Source organism: Stegodyphus dumicola, chromosome 4, assembly GCF_044657685.1.
Source record: "Stegodyphus dumicola isolate Sdum_Otavi_A_Nest chromosome 4, ASM4465768v1".
In the NCBI taxonomy this organism is placed as follows: Eukaryota; Metazoa; Arthropoda; class Arachnida; order Araneae; family Eresidae; genus Stegodyphus; species Stegodyphus dumicola.
Genome location: NC_140771.1, coordinates 68,275,561 through 68,294,268, shown reverse-complemented (window position 1 = coordinate 68,294,268; position 18,708 = coordinate 68,275,561). Strand labels below are relative to the sequence as shown.

The 18,708-nt window shown below is 32.9% G+C and overlaps 1 protein-coding gene across 1 annotated transcript in view; it reads right to left on the bottom strand.

Moving 5' to 3' along the window:
• The window catches only part of LOC118202270 (uncharacterized), a 96,171-nt gene extending 89,289 nt beyond the window's left edge, over window positions 1-6,882 (bottom strand). The window contains exon 1 of the mRNA XM_085815038.1: window positions 6,727-6,882. The gene's annotated coding sequence lies outside the window, so the exon portion shown is untranslated. The remainder of the gene's footprint in view (window positions 1-6,726) is intronic.
• Between the last annotated feature and the right edge of the window lie 11,826 nt (window positions 6,883-18,708).

Genomic DNA, 18,708 nt, shown 5'->3' with positions numbered 1-18,708 from the left:
TTGATTGATCTTTACAATATGGTAACTGGTAGTTTGGCGACATTTTGGAGGCGATAAAGGTTACTACCTGGGACTTTGGTTATAATGTGAGTAGTACTCAGTTCCGATTACGCATTATTTTGTGTGAGGGAAATGAGAGATCATGGGATATGTCATGTGATATTAATGGACGAATTACGGTTCTTTAATTGGAAAATGGGCGAAATCGGGAAAAAATCTGGAAATTTTGTATTTGGCTTTATTCTGTGTTGTGTGAAACAGTGTTGGTTAATTTTTGGATCCCATTGCCGTAACTAAAGTGAATTCGAAATGGGTGTTTAGTGGTATTGAAAAGGGTAGTAATAAATGTTTTTTAAGGTTGTGGGAGATAGAAATAAAGATGTTTTATTAAGTTATTTATTTTACCTGCTACCTTGCTGTGAAATATAAGTATGATTTTAAAGATCCTGAAACAGAAAGAAGAAAAGTTTATCGGACATGTAATCAAGATTCTGAAGAAGATTAGGTAAGTTAGTATTTTTAATTATTTGAGGATATTATTTTTACGCATTGTTCTAAATGTAAGGTGGAAAGGAATTTGGTATTATTGGGAAAATTGTTATTAGCAATGATTTAGTTTAAAGTAATTAGGATTGCAAGGTAATTTTTATTAATTTAATGTATGTGCTCATTTATATTTTAAGTAGTGTTTTTGAATTTAATTATATTTTAATTAAATGATAGTTATTTTGTGAATTTTATGTTTGTAGGAATTTGGTATACGTTTTAGTTGAAGTAAACGTGCATGGAAATAATTTAAATATCTGACACTAAGTATTTATAATGGTTGCGGTATGAATTTGTTGGTGACGTTTATAATATAATAGATGATTTAGAGATAAAAGTTTTTGGATATTTTATTTATTTTATATGTGGAAATGTTCATATTTGGAAAGGGTATATACTTTTTCGTTATTAGGTAATTTCATATATGTTCTTTTTACCGGGTTTAAAGATTGAGAAAATTGTCATGTATTTTCGTGAAATTTTTCTAATTTATGAGAAAAAAGCAGTGTACATGGATATAGTGAAGAGTGTGCGCAATGCCATTTTTGTGCAATTCTGGGATGTTTTTTTAAGTAAAAATAAGTCGGCGTGTACATGGTTTATGTGTATGTGTTATTTTGAAAAACGCGTAAGGAGTATGGTATTGTGCACTTTTTCCCAATTTTGCAGTGAATATTTGTCATGATTAAGCAGTTTTGTTTGATAAAATTTCTAGCATAAGTGTAATTCGGCTAGTAGATTGTTGGAAGAAGTGTTCAGTAGATAAAAAGAAAAGAAACATGTCTTTACTTCGTGAAGACAAAATGGCGGCGTGGAAAAAAAATAGAGGGTTGCTGTAGGAGAGTTGGTTGCCAAATTTTCGCCAAAAAATCGCCAAGTTACCATAATGTAAAGATCAACCCCATTCAGTTATGTTTGCCTTTTTTTTATATAGATTATAATAATGATCTGAAATAGTTATTTACTCTTATGCTTCCATTCAGTTATGTTTAGCCTTTTTTATATAAATTATAATGATATAAAAGTATTACAGTCAAAAGTCGTTAATCCGGACTCATCCGGACTTTGGCTATTCCGGATTATGGATTTTTCCGGATTATAGATCATCAGTTTAAATCTGGTAAAATGGCATGCAGAAATTATAAAATTAAAAATATGAAACCGTAATTTACGAAATAAAGAACAATTATGATCTAAAGGGTATCAAAATTTACAAAAAAAAAAAAAAAAGCTTAATATTTATTTGTTTACTTTATTAAACATTTCTTTCAATGTAAGTTGTTTAAGTTGCTTCATTTTTTATGTTATAATACATTCTCTTTAATTCTATAAACAGACATAATTTCTTGTTCAGTTACAAAGTTCCGCTGTTCAAGTCCTATAATTGCTGTGTCGAGAAGAGAATACCGACTAATTTGTCAATTGAAATTTTTTCGTTTTCAATAACCTCTGTTACTTTCTTCGCTATCGGAAGCGAATTATAATGACGAGGCATTTGATTTAAATCATATCAAAGACCAGATGAAATACTACATTGAGTAAGCAATTATAAGCCAAATAAAATAAAAACATCTGCCCTTAAGATAAGGATAGTGCTGACAGATCAACTTCCAATTCAATGCAGGCTGCGGCGCGTTAAAGATAAACAAAGTTTAGATAAACAAAGGATATGGCCTTTATCCATTTTTTGCAGCAATACCACTTTTTGTTTAATGGACTCCGAAAGATACTTTCGCTTTGTATATCCTTTACATATTAGTAAATATATATCGGAAATTCTATTTGACATAATCGAAAGTTCAAGCTTACTTTTATAAAATTGCTCTAACAGTCTGCAAAAAATAATAATCCGGATCCAATTCGAAGATTAAAGAACAACGCAATCTGCAACATTAACTGAAATAGATAATTAGATAATTTTAGCTTAGCTTATCCCGTCCGTTATACATTAAGCGCGCATTCGTAAACGTATTTTGCGCACGCGCACACGCAAATTCCAGCGGTAAAGGTCTTACGCACATGCGTCAACGTGACGCATGCGCAGAAAATTTGTAGCTTTGTGGTCCGGATTATAGATCATTCCGGATTATGGGTGTCCGAATTAACGACCTTTGACTGTATATGAAATTAACCTTTTATCTAAATTAAACAATAAAATCTTAGTTATTTACTATTATACTTCCTTTCTCTCGTTAGGGTTGCCACAATTATTTTTGGCAGCAACAACAATTATTTTTGGCATCAACAATAGTTTGGCAATTTTTACAGTCCTCAAAACGGAATAGTACCGAGAAATCCTGTGCAAATCTACCTTAAGAAGATCATATTTGGATGCTGCATGCATTAATGCAGTTGAGATTATTCAAAGTGCAGTTGCAGATAACAGTATTTTCATTTCCATTTATGAAAGAACTCATGGTGTGGGCTGGTTCATATGGGAATCGTAGACATTAGGACAATAAATCAACGTGTACATGGTTTATGTGTATGGGTTATTTTGAAAAACGCGTAAGGAGTATGGTACTGTGCTATTTTTCCCAATTTTGCAGTGAATATTTGTCATGATTAAGCAGTTTTGTTAGATAAAATTTCTAGCAAAAGTGTAATTCGGCTAGTAGATTGTTGGAAGAAGTGTTCAGTAGATAAAAAGAAAAGAAACATGTCTTTACTTCGTGAAGACAAAATGGCGGCGGGGAAAAAAAATAGAGGGTTGCTGTAGGAGAGTTGGTTGCCAAATATTCGCCAAAATATCGCCAAATTACCATAATGTAAAGATTAACCGTGTTTTTTTTTTTTTTTTTAATTTTTTTTTTTTTTTTTTTTTTTTTTTTTAAATTTTGACACCCTTGACATCATAAATGCTTCATTATTTCATAAACCTCGATTTCATATTTTTAACTTTTTAGTTTTTACATGCCGTCTTACTAGATTTAAACTGATGATCTAATATCTGGAAAAATCCCAAATCCGGAATCAGTAAAGTCCCGATGAGTCCGTATCTTGGACTTCATACTGTATATCTTTTTTTTTATCTTTGAACTAAAATATATGTGCACTAATATACACTGAAAAAAAAAAAAAAAAAAAAAAAAGAAACTTCTTAATAAGTTTTAATAATTATATGGTAATAAATTCTTATTATAGCTACTGTTATAATTCTTATTATAGTTACTCTTATAATTCTTATTAAATTAGAATAATTATAATAAATAATTATTATATTTTGTTTTGATTTGGAGGGCTAAAATCTCTATGCATTATTATACATAATTGAGCTACCCAACCGCTATAGTGTTTAGCATCGCTGACTGCCATGCCAAAGGGCCTGTGTTCAAATCCCAGAGATGGCATGGATACTTGCAAATGTATATTGTCATTGCAGCATGGAGGCACTCTAAATATGCGGCAAGCCGAAACCTTTCTCGAAAGGTTGTTGATAGGAAAAGAGGGGTGGGAGATCCTCAGATCTGTCCGCTCTCCATCAAAATTGGGGGCGGGACTGAGCCAAGTCCCACTATCACCTGTAAGGTGCTCAAAGCTGTTGTCAGTGGCAGGCTCCATCTTCCGCTCCTTGCCACAAGGAATTTCGTGGGTTTGGGCTGACTGTAGGTTAAACACCTGCTGACTTTTTTTTTAAACCACAGAAAGAATATTTCTGTTAAAAGATATGGTTCCATTACTTTTAGGAATCTTATTTTTAAAAGTAAGCAATGAAATATACACTGTTCAAGTAAAATTCATATGTTATAAAAAAATTTCAATATATTTGGTTTCCAGTGTTGCACATTAAAGTGAATCTTCACATTTATTTCTGCAAATATGAAATAAAGGCACAAAAGGCAGGTGACAATAGGATCCCACCATGACATGACAGCTTTCCCTCCTTTGATAGCAATTCTCTCCTCACATGACCTCCTTATTCTACAGCATTTAACTAACAGCCCTTGTGGACGATCCTAAGTGTTTTGGCAGAATACCAGCCAAGGTTATGTTTGATGCAGTCAAATTATAACTGTTAAGCTTCTCCCTCGGACAGATTTCTGAGAGAACACCAAAGGAATTGGTCCAATGGTCTCCCATTCCTCTTTCCCTACCATCAACCTCTTGAAAGGGTTTTTGCTCACCACATATTTTCAATGCCCTCTTGCAGCACAGACAATATACACTTACAAACATCCATGTCTTTTCTGAGATTTGAACCCAAGTGCTTCAGTATGGTGGTCACTATCCATTATCCTCACCAGGTGGCACTAAATAACAACAGTAAGAAGGGCTTCTTATTAGGGATTGAGCAGATTATGATATGATCACTGAACCCTAAGACGCAGAAAGAATTTTGTAAATACTGCAGACTGTACTAATACTCAAATAATTGGGTTTAATCCTAGTATCCGGTGCATACGGGATTTGGCAACTTTTAATGATGAGCAGTAAAAACGGGACATATACGATGAGTAGTAAACGGGTCATTCAAAGAATATATATAGTTATACATAGTATATACTGTGTATATAGTGATAGTATATAGTGTATAGTATATACATAGATGTTCTTTGGGTCATTTTTGGTGTTCGCGATAATTTTCAAAATCGCACCAAGGCTGCAACATATACTAGGATTTTATCAACAACTGAATCAAGATGGGAGATTTGGAAGCTAAAGGATTTACATAACATGCAAATACTTTCTCGTCATCTTCCAGAAATATCGTGCAGATTTGTTAATAAACACAATGAATATTTTTAGGCATGCTGCATGACATTTAAAATATATACAGTTGAATGGCTCATAAAAATGGCGTTTTAAAGACCACTCCTTTTGTGAAACTGAACAGCATTTAAAATTAATGAAACAAAAAATTTTAATAGGCTATTAAATTTGGAAACATTTTTATTTGTGTGTTCTCAATTATTTGTACTTATTTTCATATTTACAAATAGCATTTTGGTGGCATTAACTAAGACATAATAAATGTCGTAGATCAAATACTACATCATTCCCAAAAAGTATATAATGTCACATTCTGGAGATTAATTCTTAAACTAGTAGGCTTACTGTAATAGAATGTTTTAAATATTACACTAGAAAACTGGATTGTAATTTTCATGATTTTTTATACTTAATTTATAAAGATGAAAAGTGGTACAGACACGAAATTTAAGATATGAAGTTTCATAAAAGAATATGGGGGAGACAAAAATAAAATAATTTAGGCACATACTACATTCGTACAGCTACAAGGATACCATATATGCAAACAACAAAGGTTTAATCCTAGTATCCAGTGCACAAGGATTTGGCTACTTTTGCCGACTTTATAATGAGCAGTAAATGGGACACATACGATGCGTAGTTAAACGGGTCATTTTGGTGTTGGCGACGATTTTCAAAATCGCGTCAAGGCTGCACCATATACTAAAATTTTACCCAAACAAATTTGACTCATATACTTAATTCAAGAAAATCTGCATTGCAGTGAGCATCATATGATTTGGTTTGGTAAAATAACAGAAAATACTGTGCCAATTAACAATTCTAACATAAACTACACACTTAAATTTTCCATTAGAAATGAATCATTCATAAAAATATTATACATTTCAGTTTCAACTTAATATAAGTACAATTCGAACATTTAATTACTGATATTTCATTTATTCCATATTATGAGTAATGCTACCTCCATTAATGAGGAACAGATGCACATTAAAAAAAATCATTACAACAAATTAGTAATTACTTTGAAGAATTTTTTAACAGACGATACTAATATAGCAGATAATTCTGAAAGCATCAGAATACGAATCCTACAAAAATAATAAATATATCATAAAAACCTACAAATTACATCACATATGTAGGGATATTATACACACAACCTTAACACATTAAATTCTCAGATTTTTTAAACATTTCATGGAATTTAAAAATATTTACAAAATTCCCAAAATAATTACATTATATTATTTCTGTGATGGTTGCAGTACTTGATAACACTATATAAATAAACATTTAAGTATATATAAATAAATGAATCTATGATTAAATGCATGCACTATTCTTAAAAGAAGCGTATAAAATTATGAAAACTATTTACAAAAGAATGTTTCATAAGTTTGCAAAAACATCTCGTAAAAATACACATACAATTAACCAAGTAAATAAAGGGGGGAATCTTACTTCTTCTTATTTCTTTTGTGAGCAACATATAAATATATTCATCAATTTAATGATTTTGTAAAGATTCAATGATTTTAATTATAATTTCTTCCGATGTTTTTTTAAACTCAAACATAAACATTTTCCATTTCCCTGTCTTGCTACGGATACAGAAACAGAAACGCGAATATGTAATGAGTTGAGAACTACGCCTTCTGATGCATATCCTAAGTAAATTAGTTACACACTACCCTGATAATACAAAAAGTAGAGGTATAAAAACATAAATAAAAAAAATCTATATTTCTAGGCTTAATTTGTGCATATTTTAAGTATATAAAACGAATTTTAATTAAGGTAAGGGAATTTTAAGATAACAGACGTAATTCAGCGATCATTGTCAATTTTCTTTCGAATGACGCCTGCATGTTTTACTTTTAATTCCCCGCTTTTGATAAAAACGACATTAAATATGATACTAGTAATTGTTATATGTTTTTTTCTTAATGCGAAGAGAACATGTATAAAAATTTAAGATCTTTATTTACAATTTTACTGCATCTCCCGTTACGAACACAACGGGACGACATTGCAAATTTAAAATTAATATTTTCAAGATATTTGGAGTTATCATTGGCTTTCTTGAAATCACTTAGAAAGGATATAATAGGTAGATAATACTGCAGAAACTGAAAACAAGCATTAAATATAATAAATTCATAAAATTAGGAAAAGCAACATAAATATTATCATAAAATAATAATCTCATAATCAAAGAATTAAAAAGTCAAAGAATTAATCAAAGAACACTGTATTAACCATTATTTCTATTATACTCTATTCACTGAGCTTAAAGTTCCTTCTAGATAAAGTTCCGGAATATCCAAAATTCCTTCAAGGAGAAGGTCTTTGGGTCTGAAAAGGCTCTTATATACCAAGGAGGATTCTAACTTCCTTGCTAGTTTAGAGAAGCCTTAAGATAAAAGGCTCTATTGAAAGTTATAAAGTACCTAAAGTAAATGGAGATGTAGTTACTACTTCCATTGTTAAAAATAGGTTTGAGAAAAATAAAGTAATTTCTGCATCATTCAGCAATTCAACTGGCAGTTCTCAAAATAATACTGCATAATATAAGCTGATACAAATTTCTCTCAAAATAAAAAAAATTGCTCAACACATGAAACATTTTCCGATTACTGTAAGTTTATCTTGTGAAGAACGAATATTTATGTTTTTTTCTTCGGACCTTAACAAAGCTTTTTGCTTTTTTTTACAATTCATTTTGCCATCATTCGATGTTCTTAACGCAATTCTACAAAGCAGAATTCTATTAATTCATGTTTTGCAATCAATGATTTATGATCTGTTTAAAGACATTTTATCAAAGTTTGTAAAACCAGTCTGTGTTTTGTCTTGTAATTCTATATATGATGTGATTTATGGTGAAACAGAAAATCAGAAGAAAGATGAAGATTTGGTAATAGGAGCTGCAACTACAACAGTAGTGGAAGAACTTTCAGAAGAAGACAAAAATAAGTTTTATCTTCATGTTAGAAGTTACTTCTGTCGAGTATATGATTACATACTACATAAATTCCCAGTCAACGATGAACTGATTTTGCATGCTAAAGTTGCTGATGTTTCTGCTCTAGCAAATGCATCTTTTTCTGATATAAAGTACTTTTTGAACAGATTTCCTGTGTTACTTCGTTTAGTCATGAAAGATGACGATATTGATGTTGCTACTGATATACTGCAGTCGCAATTTTGCAGTTTACAATTAGAAAACTTGGATGAAGTTATAAAATCAGCTAGGATTGACACCCAGTGGAGTTTAATTGGAAAATTGAAAGGTGCTGATGGAATTTTAAAATATAGTGAACTGTCTAGAATTATGTTGGCCATCTTGACAGTTCCCCATAGTAATGCGGAGTGTGAGAGGATTTGCAGTGTTGTTACGAAAACGAGGACTAAATTTAGATCTAATATTAGTGATGACACATTAGAAAAACTTTCATTAGCGAAAGCAGGCCTACGTGGCAATTGCTATGAACAAAATTATGAAGTTTCTTTCTTAACGAAAGCAAAATCTGCCACTGTCCATAACATTTGTATGAAAACTGATTAAAGTGTCTTTTTTTTTTTTTTTTTTTTTTACGATGCAAGTAATAAAAATGTTTTTTTATGTCTAAGGTATTTTTGTTTTGCTTGCATTTAAGACTTAGTAAGTATTTAAAGTTAATTCATAATTAAAAACTATATTTTTATCATTTAAAAAGTATTTTTAACATTGTGAAAAATCTCCTGATTTCTTAAAAAAATCTCCTGATTTTTGAGTGTCATAGGTTGGCAAGTATGCAGTTGTCTTAACCACTCAACCACTGGTGGGGCTCTTAATTCTAAATAGAAAATTATACATTGCACTCCTGTAATACTCTTTTTAAATGAATCACATTTCAAGGAAAACAAGCTCTGAAGTTAATTCAATAATTCAAATTTGAGAAAAATTCAACTTAACATTAGTATCCTGATCCTGTAAAAATGAACATTTTTTTTTTAAATTAAAAGGTCCTGATGTTGTTGTGAATTATAAGACCTCATATGTAACATTGATATATTAAGTTTTAACTCACCTTTATGTAATCTTGCATGCATTCCCATAAAGCATCTAATACTTCTGGTATCACTCTTGACAATGTTTGTTTAGGTATTCTAAACAAATACTGTAAATTTGAATAGGAACACCCTGTAACATAATAAAAAACTTAAAAAATAAATTTATTAAAAATGATGTAGTGATATAATTATGATATTTATTCATTATAAATTTCTCAAAATTTAAAAAATTGTGGTTAAAATTATTGTTTGAATTTGTATTTCAATTTTTGTGAATTTGATTTATTAATTTTATAAAAATTAATTGATTTTTTTTTTCAATAAAATAAAAATTAACTTACCACCAGCTAGAAAGCGTAAAGTAACATGCAGCCTCTCAGATGGTGAAATTGCACAACGCATAATCGTATCCTGTTTTTTAATTTTGCTGCTCACTAAGTTTAATAAATAATCAAACTCGCACGGCATCATTCGCAAATACTTTCCAAATTCCACCCTGTCTTCAAAACGCAGCTCTTGGAACAGGGTATTATGGGCTCCATGAATTTCTCTGCGTTTCACCCAATTTCTCGTCCAAATACGCTTTCTTTTTTCTCCTTCTGCAGCAGCAGCAGCGAGGATCAAAATCGCAGATGTTGGTACAGTAGCAATTAACGGGAAATCTTCATCCATTTTTATTATTGTCGCCTAAATTCACTCCCGCACAGTTTTGTTTTCACAGTTGTTGATAGTGTGACGCTACATAGGGCGGGAATTCTTCCTCGGACAGTGATTGGTTAAGGCATTTCCTGTACCGACGACAAAATCGTTGCGTGTGGACCAAGGAGGTGCTAATGTTCTTCTCCTCACGTGCATCTTTTCCAAGATTCTTCGCGAACAATAGTGCTACACTTCATTGTATACCAACTGTCGCCAGCTTGTTAAGGAGTGAAGATATAGCACCTGTCTAAGCGTAGGCATTCTGAAGGCTATCGTATGCTCCAACTTAATATATGGTGTATGGTCTGGGGACTTTTGACAGCCCGTCGCTAGTGCCTTTCAATGCTTTCATAGCTGTAATCAGCCCTGCAAGAGGAATTGAACATAATTTCTCAGAAATTCGTGGACGATCTCGTACAGAGCATGAATATACAGTAAAGAGACTGCATCACAATTAAGTAGGATTATATCCCCTAGTAATAATTGCGTTTGTGTTACCCTTATCATATGGGCATTCACCTTCTGATTTGAGTAGAATACAGATGTATTTCGAATCTGCTTTTGTAGCCTTTGCATTCCTTTCTTAGTCAGTGTTGTCACATTTCTCATTGTCTAATACGTCGACGATGTTATACTATGCTTTGCACCATTCTAATTACTGTTTGCACACGAGACATAACATGCGAAAATCTGTCTGTCTCAACCAATATACAGTCGGTCACAAAAGTATTCGAACACCGGTACCCATTCAGAAAATTTACTTTTCCGTTGAGAAACAAAATTGTCTCCAGAGTCTATCTTGGTTCGATAGAAAAAAAAACAAAAGGATGGCTCATGCCCAAAATTGGCTAGGTGCATGAAACAAAATACAACATGACCTATCTGGTTGAGATGGGAAACAAAATGGCTGCTCACGTAATCCATTATTGCGCTCATAGAAAACGCAAAGTGTCGCTGCGGCTCGTCTCGGTTCGCGAAGAGTGAAAACCCAAAACGGTCTGCAGTGTCTATCTTTGTTGAATGGGAAAACAAAAGGATGGCTCATGTCCAGGTTATTTAGGTGTGGGAAAACATATAACGTGACCTATCTGGATGAGATGTCTCCAGTGATCCAGTATAGATTTTTCCCCATCTGCAATAGGGGACATCTATAAACAATTCCATTGAAATCTCCTCGAAATATAAGAAACAGCTAGCTCGTGAAATTGTAAGGTATTCCCAAAGAATTCCACTTCTTGAAGAAGGAAAAACATCCTAGATGCAGATGAGGTAGAGAGAGAAAAAGCATGTTGCACCATGGAGAGCCCGCACGGTTCTGAACAGAAAACGTGGAATGCTTTTATAGAAGAGTTAAAAGTGAAAGTAAAAGCCGATTGGAAATTTTTCAATTGGTTGCCGACTGGTAAAAAATTTTCAGAGCTCAGAAAAAAAAATCTCAGATGTAAAAAAAAAAAAAAAAAAAAAAACTTTTTGTTAATTTTTATCATGTCTTCTAGACATGATAAAAATTAACCCTACCCCCCTTTTGTGTGGGAATGTTGTCTCACTGTTTCTAAAAATAGACCATGACTCATTGTAGGAATTATATGTTTTAAAAAGAATGAGTTTAAAGTTTATAAGATATGATAAGTTTTTAAAAAGGATATGTTTTAAAAAGTCTTTGGGTTTCTCCATTCCAAAGTAAACAAAGTGAAGACATCAAATTAACAGAAAAAAAAAGGATGAGTTTTTTTTTTTTTTTTTTTTTTTTTTTTAGCTCTGGAAATATTTTTCCAATTCAACAGCCAAGAAATATTTCCAGCCAATACAATTTCATTTTTACTTTCACTTTCAATTCATTTCTTATATCTATAAGAACATTTCATGTTTCTGTTCAGATCAGTGTGGGTTGTTCAAGATGCAGCAACTCTAATCCATCCCACAACCAGGAAAAAAAGATGTTCTTTCATGAGATGTTCTTTTGGCTTTCGAAAACAATGATGACATGATGATTGTAATACATTTCGGTTCTCATGTCCCATGCTTGAACTCAGAATTATTTCCAGAACTCTGAAAATTTTTCCTAGTCAGCTCGATAACCCAGCTTTCGTATATTTATTTTTTAAGCCACTCGAGTTTCGACTTCCCATCCGTGTGTGCTGTGCATTCAACCTGGAGACACATTCCCTGAGCTCTAAGAAAATGTTTCCCAGCCCACTCAATCCCTGAAAAGGATTAAAAAAAATTCTTTCATACATTTTTAAAGCTCAAGAGTGTTAGGTGTCATGGAAAGAACCTTTTTTTTCCCTGAGCTCTAAGAAAATGTTTCCCAGCAGACTCAATCGCTGAAATGGATTAAAAATAAATTCTTTCATACATTTTTAAACCTCAAGCGTGTTAGCTGTCATGGAAAGAGCCTTTTTTCCCCCTGAGCTCTGAGAAAATGTTTCCCAGCAGACTCAATCGCTGAAACGGATTAAAAATAAATTCTTTCATACATTTTTAAAGCTTAAGCGTGTTAGCTGTCATGGAAAGAGCTTTTTTTTTCCCTGAGCTCTGAGAAAATGTTTCCCAGCAGACTCAATCGCTGAAATGGATTAAAAATAAATTCATTCATACATTTTTAAAGCTTAAGCGTGTTAGTTCTCATGGAAAGAGCCTTTTTTTCCCCTGAGCTCTAAGAAAATGTTTCCCAGTCCACTCAATCGCTGAAATGGATTAAAAATAAATTCTTTCATATATTTTTAAAGCTTAAGCGTGTTAGTTCTCATGGAAAGAGCCTTTTTTTCCCCTGAGCTCTAAGAAAATGTTTCCCAATCCACTCAATCGCTGAAATGGATTAAAAATAAATTCTTTCATATATTTTTAAATCTCAAGCGTGTTAGCTGTCATGGAAAGGGCCCTTTTTTCCGCTGAGCTCTAAGAAAATGTTTCCCAGCCCACTCAATCGCTGAAATGGATTAAAAATAACTTCTTTCATACATTTTTAAAGCTCAAGCGTGTTAGCTGTCATAGAGCTGCAGATGAGGTAGAGAGAAAACAAGCATGTTGCACCATGGAGAGCCCACACGGTTCTGAACAGAAAACGTGGAATACTTTTATAGAAAAGAGTTGAAAGTGAAAGTAAAAGCCGATTGGAAATTTTTCACTTGGTTGCCGACTGGGAAAAAATTTTCAGAGCTCAGAAAAAAAAATCTGAGATGTAAAAAAAAAAAAAAAAAAAAAACTTTTTGTTAATTTTTATCATGTCTTCTAGACATGATAAAAATTAACCCTACCCCACTTGTGTGTGAGAATGTTTTCACCCTGTTTCTAAAAATAGACCATGACTCATTCTAGGACATTCCAAAGTAAACAAAGTGAAGACATCAAATTAATAGAAAAAAAGAAAGGTTTTTTTTTTTTTCAGCTTTGGAAATATTTTTCCCATTCAACAGCCAATACAATTTCATTTTTACTTTCACTTTCAATTCATTTCTTATATCTATAAAAACATTTCATGTTTCTGTTCAAATCAGTGTGGGTTGTTCCAGATGCAACATCTCTACTCCATCCCACAACCACGAAAAAAAGATGTTCTTTCATGAGGACTTTTTTTGGCTTTCGAAAACAATGATGACATGATGATTGTAATACATTTCTGTTCTCATGTCCCATGATTGAACTCAGAATTATTTCCAGAACTCTGAGAATTTTTCCTAGTCAGCTCGATGAACCAAATTTCGTATATTTATTTTTTAAGCCACTCGAGTTTCGACTTCCCATCCGTGTGTGCTGTGCATTCAACCTAGACACACATTCCCTGAGCTCTAAGAAAATGTTTCCCAGCCCACTCAATCGCTAAAATGGATTAAAAACAAATTGTTTCATACATTTTTAAAGCTCAAGCGTGTTAGCTGTCATGGAAAGAGCCTTTTTTTCCCCTGAGCTCTAAGAAAATGTTTCCCAGCCCACTCAATCGCTGAAATTGATTAAAAATAAATTCGTTCCTATATTTTTAAAGGTCAAGCATGTTAGCTCTCATGAAAAGGGCCTTTTTTTTCCCAGCCCACTCAATAGCTGAAATGAATTAAAAAGAAATTCTTTCATACATTTTTAAACCTCAAGTGTGTTAGTTCTCATGGAAAGAGCCTTTTTTTCCCCTGAGCTCTAAGAAAATGTTTCCCAGCAGACTCAATCGCTGAAATGGATTAAAAACAAATTCTTTCATACATTTTTAAAGCTCAAGCGTGTTAGGTGTCATGGAAAGGGCCTTTTTTTTCCCCAGCCCACTCAATCGCTGAAATGGATTAAAAATAACTTCTTTTATACATTTTTAAAGCTCAAGCGTGTTAGCTGTCATAGAAACTGAAATTTATGTCATGGTTTGTGTCTCACACGTCGTCAACGGTATGGTTTGAGGTGAAAATTGAAAACCCGGTATGAAAAATCTCTTTAAGTTCACTTTAGAAGAAGCTGTGGGATAGAGACATTTCGTCATGGAAAAATGTCTTTCAATGTCTTTCAATGTCAGTCATGGGAAAATGTCTTTCAATGTCCGTCATGGAAAAATGTCTTTCAATGTCTTTCAATGTCAGTCATGGGAAAATGTCTTTCAATGTCCGTCATGGAAAAATGTCTTTCAATATCATGACATCTCTTTTCAAATAGGATTGAAGGATTTTTCTTAAACTATGTTGAAATCTTGATCCATCCAAATTACAGATGGGAAATTCTGATCCATGGATGGATCATCCAATTTCGCTAGAACCTGATAAACGGTTGCTGATGAAATCCAAACGAAAACCCTAGCTTTTCAAACAGGAAACATTTTCCCCTAAACGTATTAATGATTTCTATTCTGTGAGACATTAAAAAGTGGAAAGAAACTTGTGTTCACAGAAGCTCTTTCTATATAAGAGTGGTCCTAGGTCCAGATGAGATAGCGAAAGAGAAAAAGCATGCTGCACTTTGGATAGCCCGCACGGTTCTGAATAGAAATCGTGGAATACTTTTATAGAAAAGCGATGAAAGTGAAAGTAAAAGCCAAATCGTCTTCGCTGTAGAATTTTCACTTGGTTGCCGACTGGGAAAAATTTTTCAAAGCTCAGAAAGAAAAAAAAAAAAAAAAAAAACAATCTTTTTGTTAAGTTTTATCATGTCTTCTAGACATGATAAAAATTAACCCTACCCCCCTTTTGTGTGGGAATGTTGTCTCCCTGTTTCTAAAAATAGACCATGACTCATTCTAGGAATTATATGTTTTAGAAAGGATGAGTCATAGTCTTTGGGTTTCTCCATTCCAAAGTAAACAAAGTGAAGACATCAATTTAATAGAAAAAAAGGAAGAGTTTTTTTTTTTTTTTCCAGCTTTGGAAATATTTTTCCCATTCAACAGCCAAGAAATATTTCCAGCCAATACAATTTCATTTTTACTTTCACTTTCAGTTCATTTCTTATATCTATAAAAACATTTCATATTTCTGTTCAGATCAGTGTGGGTTGTTCAAGATGCAGCAACTCTACTCCATCCCACAACCAGGAAAAAAAGATGTTCTCTCATGAGGAATTCTTTTGGCTTTCCAAAACAATGATGACATGATGATTGTAATACATTTCTGTTCTCATGTCCCATGCTTGAACTCAGAATTATTTCCAGAACACTGAGAATTTTTCCTAGTCCACTCGATGACCCAAATTTCGTATATTTATTTAAGCTACTCGAGTTTCGACTACCCATCCGTGTGTGCTGTGCATTCAACCTGGACACACATTCCCTGAGCTCTAAGAAAATTTTCCGAGCCCACTCAATCGCTGAAATGGATTTAAAATAATTTGTTTCATACATTTTTAAAGCTCAAGAGTGTTAGGTGTCATGGAAAGAACCTTTTTTTCCCCTGAGCTCTAAGAAAATGTTTCCCAGCCACCTCAATCGCTGAAATGGATTAAAAATAAATTCTTTCATACATTTTTAAAGTTCAAGATTGTTAGGTATCATGGAAAGAGCTTTTTCTTTCCACAGCCCACTCAATCGCTGAAATGGAAAAAAGGGGAAAATTAACCCTACCCCCCTTTTGTGTGGGAATGTTGTCTCACTGTTTCTAAAAATAGACCATGTATACCAATATACTACAAACGGACTTGAACGCCTGTTCTCATTATGTAGCTATACAAATTTGAAGGTAAAATTAAAAAAAAGACAACTTTTTGGGGAAAAGGAATATACTACAAACGGAATTTAAGGCCTGTTTTCAGTATATAGCTATACAAATTGGAAGGTAAAAAAAATTTAAAAAAAGACATCTTTTTTTTTCGGGGGGGAAGACAGTGAATTTGTATAGGAATATACTAGAAAGGGACTTTAAAGCCTGTTTTCAGCATATAGCTATACAAATTGGAAGGTAAAAAAAATAAAAAAAAAGACATCTTTTTTTTTTCGGGGGGGAAGGCAGTGAATTTGTATAGGAATATACTACAAACGGACTTTAAAGCCTGTTTTCAGCATATAGCTATACAAATTGGAAGGTAAAGAAAATAAAAAAAACGACATCTTTTTTTTTTCGGGGAAATAAGTGAATTTGTATAGGAATATACTACAAACGGACTTTAATGCCTGTTTTCAGTATATAGCTATACAAATTGGAAGGTTAAAAAAAAATAAAAAAAAGACATCTTTTTTTTTTCGGGAAATTAAGTGAATTTGTATAGGAATATACTACAAACGGACTTTAATGCCTGTTTTCAGTATATAGCTATAGAAATTGGAAGGTAAAAAAAATAAAAAAAAGATATCTTTTTTGGGGAAAAGGAGTGAATTTGTATAGAAATATACTACAAAAACATCAAGAAAAGAACATCATGGGTCCAAGAATTGAAAGTAAAAGTCCAAAAACGAAATGTTAACGACTGGGAAGAAAATTTTCAAAGCTGAAAAAAAGATTTAAAAAAAAAAAATTTTTTTTTTTTTTTTAATGTGTTAAAATTTTTCCAGAGCTCTGAGAATTTTTCCCAGTCGGTTTCTAGAAGCAACTCGTTAATGTATTTAAACCACTCGCGTTTCAGTTTCAGATCAGTCTGTGCTGTGCACTCAACGTGGATACACGCTTCTCACTCTCCTGGGAAGAGCTTCTGTGAAGGTATGTGAACATTTTTTTCTTACTCTTTTGTATTTCATAGACTACAGATATTTATTAAGTCACCCATTTTATTGAAATGTATTCTTATTTCCTTTCAATACTTTGAGGTAGGGTAATATTTTTCCCCCTGCTACTGTTTTTGCTTTTCAAGGCTAGAAATGTTTTACTCAGTAGCTGTTTTTATAGAAAACATGCTATTATTTCATATACTGAGATATTTTGTGAAATTTAACAAATTCCTTTCAAGAAGCCAAGATCTCGTGATCCACAGCTGGCTAGACACGTCAGTGTAATTGGATCACGATTGTTCCATCCTATACCGATATATTTTGTGAAACTTTAACAAATTCCTTTCAAGAAGCCAAGATCTCGTGATCCACAGCTGCCTAGACTCGTCAGTGTAATCGGATCACGATTGTTCCATCCTTTACTGATATATTTTGTGAAACTAACAAATTCCTTTCCAGAAGCCAAGATCTCGTGATCCACAGCTGGCTAGACTCGTCAGTGTAATCGGATCACGATTGTTCCATCCTATACTGATATATTTTGTGAAACTTTAACAAATTTCTTTCAAGAAGCCAAGATCTCGTGATCCACAGCTGACTCCATTAGTCAGGAAAAACGGATCAGGATTTTATCAATCGTATACTGATATATTTTGTGAAACTTTAACAAATCCCTTTCAACAGGGCAAGATCTCGTGATCCATAGCTGGCTAGAGCAGTCAGGATCAATGGATCACAATTGTCCCATCGTACACTGATATATTTTGTGAAACTTTAACAGGGCAAGATCTCGTGATCCACAGCTGGCTAGACTAGTCAGTGTAATCGGATCACGATTGTTCCATCCTATACTGATATATTTTGTGAAACTTTAACAAATTCCTTTCAAGAAGCCAAGATCTCGTGATCCAGAACTGACTCAATCAGTCAGGATTAACGGATCACGATTGTTCCATTCTATACTGATATATTTTGTGAAACTTCTTTAACAAATGACTTTCAAGAAGGCAAGATCTCGTCATCCAGAGCTGACTCAATCAGTCAGGATTAACGGATCACGATTGTTCCATTCTATACTGATATATTTTGTGAAACTTCTTTAACAAATGACTTTCAAGAAGGCAAGATCTCGTGATCCAGAGCTGACTAGACTTGTCAGAATTAACGGATCACGATTGTTCCATTGTATACTGCTATATTTTGTGAAACTTCTTTAACAAATGACTTTCAAGAAGGCAAGATTTCGTGATCCACAGCTGACTAGACTTGTCAGAATTAACGGATCACGATAGTTCCATTGTATACTGATATATTTTGTGGAACTTTAACAAATTGTTTTCAACAAGGCAAAATCCTGTGATCCACAGCTGACTCCATCAGTCAGGATAACGGATCATGATTTTTTCAATCGTATACTGATATATATTTTGTGAAACTTTAACAAATCCTTTTCAACAAGGCAAAAGATCCCATAATCCACAGCTGACTCCATCAGTCAGAATAACGGATCATGATGGTTCCATCGTATACTGATATATATTTTGTGAAACGTTAACAAATGACTTTCAAGAAGGCAAGATCATGTT